Below are 8,459 nucleotides of genomic sequence, written 5' to 3' on the forward strand. Positions count from 1 at the left end.
CTTCCCTGCCTTGAGTCAAGAGAACATAGAAACGATGCCTCTTCCAGGTTAGTGCAATGGGCTCATTCTCTCAGAACTTGAGGGAACTATAAGATGCACAAGATAATTCAGTATTCTCAAAATGAAACAAATGCCCTGTTGCCAGAATCTTGTGTAGTTTAGGATTGTCTTATGAATCTCCTGAGCATCTTTCCCAGTGGCTGTTAAAGCCCTTATCATCCCTATATTTGTATAGTGCTTTTGGGTAGCAATCCTGAACGGCTGACATGCCACTGGATTTATTGGGATTTCAACAACCCAACCATGTCCAGAGTTGCAGCCTTTATGAAGTCATTTGTATTATTGGCCATCAAGTCTTTCAGGGGCTCTTCGGGCTATCAGTTTTATCAGTGGAGGGGCAGGAAGCCCTGAAATACCTATTTGTCACAGAGGCCAGGTATCTTCCCTCAAGCCAGTACTTCTGTGTTAGGGATATTGCATTTTCCAGGTAATCAAGCTTTGATGTTTTCTTAGTGGGAATATTTGATTCCCCATTCTTCTGACAGGCATTCTTGGCTATTGCTGCTGTAGTTTAGGGTGGCCACATATCCTGCATTTCAGAGGGTGGTCCTCTTGAAAAGAATTTTCTACTTTAGGGGGTAGGCAACTTTCTCAGGTATGGGACTGCATTTGGACCCACAGAAGCCAACAGAGACTTCACCACTGGAAATTGACTACTGCCACAGCCAAAATGTGGTGGCTCTTACTGGGTTTCCCACCACCCCTGCAGGAAATTGCAAAATAATCCTCCCACACCAAAAAGCCCTGACAGTGTGCATGGTTGAGAATCTTTCTTGCTTTCAGAAAGGAAAGAAAGTGGATGCAAAAGACTTCTATGTTAGTTCTGTTCTGTTGCCCTTGAAGCAGAAGGAGATGTGGAAAGACAGGCATTGCTGAAGCACACATGGATGAACTGATGGATAGCTCAGTGGCTTAGGCTTCTGACTGCTGAGCCAGAGGTTCAGTGTTCAGATCCCCACAGTGCCTCCTTGACAGGGACTGGACTCAATGATCCATGGGGTCCTTTCCAGCTCTATAATTCTAAGATTCGAAGATCAACATAAAAAGAGGGTTCATTTAGTCTAGCATATTGAACAAAAGTCCCAGAGGCAGTTTGTGATGTTCTGCCAACTCCTGCGATGTTGCTGGAGTTGTATTGGCTCTTGCCTTTCCATTGGACCATTTCAGTAACGTGGAGAGGGAGGACCTGCTGCTTGGGTAACAGCCTATCCTCCATATTACCTTACCCAGGCTTCATGCTCTGGAGAGGACACTCCTCGATTCAGAGCATGTTGCCATAGTCTTTCGAGACTGAAGGATGCCTATGTATGTATTGAACAAAACCTGACGCTGGGGGAGACTCTTTGCTTTTTTTTACTGATAGAAGGTATGCAATCTGTCAGGGAGGCTAATTAAATTCTTCCCACCACATCCACAATTTCTGACAATGGCAAGTCACTGAGAAGTTAATAAGCATGGCATCAAAGCAGCTATCCTCCTTTGCTGTTTACTGTCTCTCTATTGTGCAACTGAAATTTCCACTCACCTAATAGCTTTCAACAGTTCAGTGGTTTAGGCATCTGGCTGTGGAGCCAGAGGTTGGAAGTTCGATTCCCTACTGTGCCTCCTGCAAGTACAGCCAGTCTATGTGGCCTTGAGCAAATTGCACAGTCCCAGGGTGTCCCCAAAAGAAGGGAATGGTGAATTACTTCTGTATGTTCGCTACCTAGAAAATCCTGGAAAACTTTGCCAGGTAAGAATCAACTTGATGGTGCACATGTTCACGCACGCGCACACAGATACACACATACAAGCTTTTGATAGATCTACCTGCTATTCATAATTTCACTGAGGATTGGGAGAATTTGGCTCTGAATAGATTTTGAACTTAATCACCCACAATCCTTTATCATTCATAGCTAATATCCAAAACTTCCAAAGGGTTTCCATCCTTGGTTTTAGCCATTTTAAAGCCATCTGCACCTTTGTTGCATTCTGCAATTAAACTTCATTTTTTAATTTCATTCATTATTTTAACATCATACAAAATTGTGGGAGTGATATATGGAGAAGCAACACATTCTAAAGAAATGAATAAACAAATTCAGAGTTTAGCAGCCATTGCCACATCCAGTGCTTTATAAATGCTATAGATTAGTTTTGTATTGTGTAAATCTGTGTTTTTATATATATATCATTTTAATATGCTGCCAATCATATTGGATAGCTATGAGTCTGAGTTCTAGAAGTATGAAAAAGGAAAGAATATATCTCTATGCATTCTTTCCACACTATTCATAATTCAATAAAGCTCCATCCTATCCCCACCTAGCTCTTTTTTCCTAAATGAAAATGTCCAAAATACATGCTGCAAATTCTTGATCACTTTAATTGTCCTTTTCTGCACTTTTCCTAGCTCTTTTTGGGATGGGGCTATGGCTGCCAGAACTGGGCAGAGCATTCTCTGAATAGCTATGCCACTGATGTCTAGAAAGATACAATAGCTGCTGCCACATTTTTAGATACCTTCCAAATAATTCCTAATGTATTATTTCTATTTAACTTTAAAGCAACTAAAATTGCAAAGAGATGCACATTCTAAAATAGATCCTGTCCACAGGCTTACAGTCTAATTTGAAGAAGGACACATTAGAGAGGATAGAGAAATGAGGCAGATGTTTTAAAAGAGTTACAGTAGTCTGGGAAAGCCTAGTGAGATTTGTCTTGAGAAGATGCTTGGACTTCGCATTAGAAGAAGAAAGAGATATCAGATGGAAGGGGTTTCCAGAGCAGCAAGAGGGAAGGGCAAAGATTGATAATTACTGATTAGGCTTGGTTCCAGTAAATTATTGGCACATCTTCCCAACCTGGAACAACTTCATAGGCTTTAAGATAATAAAACCAATCAGCATTATTTCTACTGCTCCAGACTTTAGCTACATCATGGAACCTGGAATGCAAACTTTTTTGGAATACAACTGGCAGAATCCCAAATCCAAGAAAAAAGTAATATTCATCTCTGCTGTATTTTATCCTGTACAGCCCTTTGAGAGTACTGTATAGCTAACAGGAATGGTACAAAAAAGTAAGGACCAGCCTCCTTTGTGTCTCCCTTTTAATTTATGCACCGGTCTATAGAGAAAGAAGGAAACACAATGAAGAGGGGTGAGATCTTGTCTTACCCTCTGATGAGTTATTACAAGCAGGGAATTTTACAAATAAACTGTGTGAAAATATTTCTTTTGTTGGTTTCAATGCTGAATGTTGCATGCATATTAATTTCACCAGATTCCCTCCGGTGCCAGCATTAAGTGAAAGGGTGCACAACAGTTTGCTCTTCAATGTATAATTATGCATATTTAAACCACATCGCTTCTTCTCAGTCTGTTTTGTAACTTCCCATGCTCCATATTTTTTTACCTTCCCCTTCTATGGATGGCCCATCAAATCATACCCTGTACTTTTTCCTTGTGTGCTTTCTCCTTGCATATATTTTGGAGTGATGATGACCCAAGCTGCACAGCGTATTCAGTCAGTGTAGATGTCCATTCCTTTATATAAGGCTGCTCGCATTTTCAGCGGTGGCTTATAATCCCAACAGTTCTGTTTCTGCTAACAACAGCTGAAGCATTTTGTGCTGATGTTTTCCAGAAGCTGTCTACTGTAATAAGTCTCTGTACCCCTTGGGCCTAAAGAAATCCTGCACCATATGCCATTTTCAATGAAAGCTGCATTGCCTCTTTCCAAGGAAACGTGCACAAGTGAGGCAAGACAAAATGCCCATAAAAGCAAAAGGCAATAGTAAACAATGTCAGTAGAAAGAAGAAAAAGGTGTATGTGGAACCAGGTAAGTTGGAAAGTATTCCTTCCATCCCAGCTGTTTTCCCTAAAAATGGGCAGTTTGTTCACTCGTTTGTTGTTGTTGTTGTTGTTTGCAAAGAAGAATACAGATGTCTTGGTCACCCAAATACTGCATGATGTGTTTGCAGGAGTCTCCTTCAGCCTTTTTGGGACCTGGTAGTTTCTGCTGTGTTCTGTTTTGCAAAGAACAATGCAGGCCCGTGTAAGCAACTGGCAAAACACAGTTTAGGCGTTTTCCTGCTCCTGGTCTATTAATTAGTCAGTTCCTGGTCTTCCCTCTGCCACAAAAGTCCCTTCAGTTTCCTACTTGAACCCTGAGTGAACAATTCTACTTTTTGCAGGCTAAAATGAAAAGATTTTGTTGCTGGTGCTGCTACTGTCGCTACTGTCACCTGTTGCCATTGGATAGAAAAGTCACCGTACAGGAAACCATCATGTGTAGGCATCCTTCAGTCTCGAGAGACTATGGTATCGTGCTCTGTATGGAGGTCTTGGAACAGTGTCTTGTGTGGCTGAGAAGGCCAATTCGAGAGTGACAATCCCTTCCACAGTGAAGACAAATCCAATCTGTCCCCTGTCCAGCTCCCTGGTTTTGCTTGTTTCAGGACTGCCTCTTTGCCTCGGTCTGCTGTACAAGTGTCTCTTCAAATTGGGAGAGGCCATGATGCACCACCTGCCTCCAGGCTGAACGCTCAGACGTCAAGGTTTCCCATCTGTTGAGGTCCATTCCTAAGGCCTTCAGATCCCGCTTGCAGATGTCCTTGTAACGCAGCTGTGGTCACCCTCGGGGGCGGACAGGAAACCACTAAGAGGTGAAGCCTGCTCTTTCTTTACAGGAAGAATGGTGGCAAGGGCAAGATCTCCTTAACTACAGGGACCAGATCTGCAACCGCTGCTGGGAGTTGTCTCTTTCTTTGGCCCCCTTGCCATGCTTTTCCTGTATGGTCTTGGCTGTAACTAACAGCTGTGCGGGGCTGTGGAAGAGAAGAGACACATATTTGTGTTTCTGCAGCCAGAAAGAAGGGCTCCTTCATGACCACCAGCATGGAGAGGCTGTCTGGCCTTGCAACAAGCTGTAAATGCCTGCTCACATCACTTCATTCTGCTGAGCCAGCCTTACCATTAGGCACAATGAAGCAACCTCCTCAGGCTGCTGCCTTGACTGGAGGATGGTGAAGAGCACAACAGCAGGTTCCCAACTCCTTCTCCCAGGCATTCCTCACTGTCTTCATGTGCAGACATAGCTCTGTATGCCAAATGGTCTATATTACACCCCACAAACTACTGTAGCTTGCTATCTTTAAGGACAGGGGAGGACAACAGAAAGCTGGTGGTGGAAGGTTTGGAAGTTGCAGGTCTTTTTTTCTTTTCTTTTTAACAATTCCTGGATTTTGGGAGTTGGAGATTTTGGTAGTCCAAAAACTTAGGTTTTCCAGTTTTTGCATGCCACCCTCAGGTGCGACGAAAGAGGTCATCCAAGTCTCAGTGCTGAAGCATGTTTCAGTAGCTGGTCCAGTCACCTTTTGCATGCGGAATAAGTGTATGGGAGTACTGTCTTTCCCTTTGCCTCAGGCTAGCCCTGGCCATTCTCATCACTAATAGGTGTAACCTTCATGAGTTTTTCTAATCCTTTTTTAAAAACTATGTAAGCAAATCAATATTGCCATCCCTTGCAGCAACTATGAAATCCTTACATTAATTCCACGTATTTCGTGAAGACGCACTTCCCTCTGTCTTGTGTGAGCCAACTGGCACTCAGCTACATTGGGTGTCTGTGTTTCGGTATTATGAGAGAAAGAGAAAAATATTCCCCTTCTCACCGGACTATAATTCATTTTAAATAGCCACTGTCAGGGCCCTTCCCTCCTTAAAGTTGCAGTCTTAAGCATATTTATGAGGGAGTAGTAAGCTTTATTGGATCTGTACAGTGAGCCTTGCTTTGCAAAATGCTTCCAGGTGAGGCTTTTTACTGTGCAATCACACTGCCTCATTTGTGGAAATTCACAGGCAGCCCCAATGTTGTCATCTTCAATTTGCTGCCCCACCTGAGTTGTTCTATCATTTGTTCCATTTTGTTTCTTATCAGTGAAAACCCATTAAGGAAAAAAGATGGAACAGTGTAAGGTCTTTTAATTGTGAACAGTAGGGGCCTTCTGGCTGGAGGAACTCTGAATGAGCATGCCCAGCGCTGTGCGGCACTGCGTACAGGATCACCCTCTGCTCTTTCTTGCATACCTTTGGAAAGCAGGTACATGATGTATTTAATTATTCCATATCGATTGCTCCCTTAGTAAGCGGCTCACACAATACTTTCCTTTCAGCTATTTTAAGGATGAAATGTTAATTTGGATTCTGAAATTTGCACTATTTTACTAAAAGAACTATAAATCAATTCCTACCTACATTTTTCTTTTGATTACTTTTATGTTTCTGTACACGAAGTATTGTGGTGTAGCCAAGGCCCACGGAATCAAAGTGCCTGGACATTCTGATTAGCAGAGATGTGATGTCATGTGCCATCCCCCAGGCTTCCCTCTTCTCCTCTGAGTTTAGCTCCAATCCCAGCAGTAGCTGCTGAGGGGTGGATAAATACAGTATCTTATTGGAAGATATCCCTGTTATAAAGTAATCAGGGATGGTTTGCTTTTGAATAGGCAGTTAAGAACCATCTGGGCAACAATATATTATTGGAAGCTCTGCCTCTTGTAATGTAACATATTTTGATTGTGTTGGGTTTGAATGGGCATTAAGAGACGTTTGCTTTAGAAAAGGCCTGATCTTGGTAGATATGAAAGTGGTTGTTTAAATCAGTATTTCCCAACCATTACTGCCAAGGGGGTCGTGAAGTGTCACAGTCTGCCTTATATGGGCGGTGAGGTAAAGGTAAAGGTTCCCTGTGACATTTAGTCCAGTTATGTCCGACTCTAGGGACCGGTGCTCATCTCCGTTTCCAAGCCATAGAGCAAGCGTTTGTCCGAAGACAGTTTCTGTGGTCACATGGCCAGCGCAACTGGACATGGAATGCAGTTACCTTCCCACTGAGGTGGTACCTATTTATCCACTCGCATCTTTACATGCTTTTGAACTGCTAGACTGGCAGAAGCTGGGACAAGCGACGGGAGCTTGATCTTATGACTGCTGGTCTTCTGACCCTGCAGCACAGAGGCTTCTGCGGTTTAACCCACAGCACCACCACGTCCCTTATATGGGCTGTAGTCCTTGTTAAATTACATTTTGGAGAAAGATGTTAAAATTAGTATGAATGTGTATGTATGAGAAACAGGTCCTTTGGGGAAGAAAGAAGCCTGTACTTTTTGAGAAGGAATGACTAGGACTATTTTTTTAAAATAAAAAGAAATACCAGTGTAAAGATAATTGCTGCCGCTTCGACAAGAAAGGGATTTTAACTATTATGTATTACTTGAAGAAGGGGAGGAAAGGGGAAAAGAAGGGGGAGGGGACCCACACAACAAACCCCCAGGAGGGTGACACAAAAACATGGGCGGCGTCTTCTGTAGCAGGTGCAAGGAAAGCTTTGTGCCAGTTTCTGTGGGTGATCCTCTTTGCCTGAAGGTTTTGCCCCCTCTTTGGGCCCTGCATTGTTCTTTTGCCCTCTGGACCATCTTTGAAGCCCTTTCTGTTCTTCCTACCATTGACCTCATCCGGCCTGTCTCCTCTCCCCCCCCCCCAAGTTTTGGTGACAGCTGAGTCGGTGGCAGGAGCAGCAGGAGGTTGAGCAGCAGCAGCATTGACAGTGCCCCTACACTGAGGAAAAATGACAATGGCCTACTTATACAAATGTGGTAGAGGAGTGCAGGTTAATTGGCTATTATAAAAGGGGGTTGCAATCCAAAACCACTTTGGGAACCACTGGTTTAAATGGATCAACATGATTCCTGCATTTTTGGATCCTTCTTGGAAGCTTGATGATAGGGACTTTGCCCTACCACTTGCACTCCCAGATGCCTTCTCATAAAATGTTCTGGGCGTGGTGTCCTCCGCGCATTGAAGACACAAGGGCTGCAAGTAAGGAACAATAAATGGGATTGTCTAGTTTGTAGAGTTCTGGTTTGCTCAAATCTGGTTCCAACCCAATGCAAGTAAGCAAGAAGCAAGCAACCGTGTCTTTTTGTTGTTGTTAATTTGTTTGCTATAATGTTTATATACAATTTTCCAGCTCCCAGAAGGGATTCAAAGCAGTTTACAGTTCCAAAAATACAATGACAAGTGCAAGCAATAAACATCTTGAAGACAATGGCCAAATCCTTCTGCATTGTTAATATCTGAAAGGAAATGGTGCAATTCGCAGCAGCAAATTGCTGCTAATTAATAAGTACTTTCTTGGTTTCTACCCAACTGGCATGCAGTGAAGAATCTAAGCGGGGAAGCTCACGAACTAGCAGCAATTACCACTGCAGGTTAATCTATTTTTTTCCATCTAAGTGTAACAATGTAGGAGAATTTGAGGCCATCACTTAAAGCAGTGATCCCCAATCTTGGGCCTCCAGATGTTCTAAGACTACAACTCCCAGAAGCCTTCACCACCACCACTGCTGGCC

Source organism: Pogona vitticeps, chromosome 1, assembly GCF_051106095.1.
Source record: "Pogona vitticeps strain Pit_001003342236 chromosome 1, PviZW2.1, whole genome shotgun sequence".
In the NCBI taxonomy this organism is placed as follows: domain Eukaryota; kingdom Metazoa; phylum Chordata; class Lepidosauria; order Squamata; family Agamidae; genus Pogona; species Pogona vitticeps.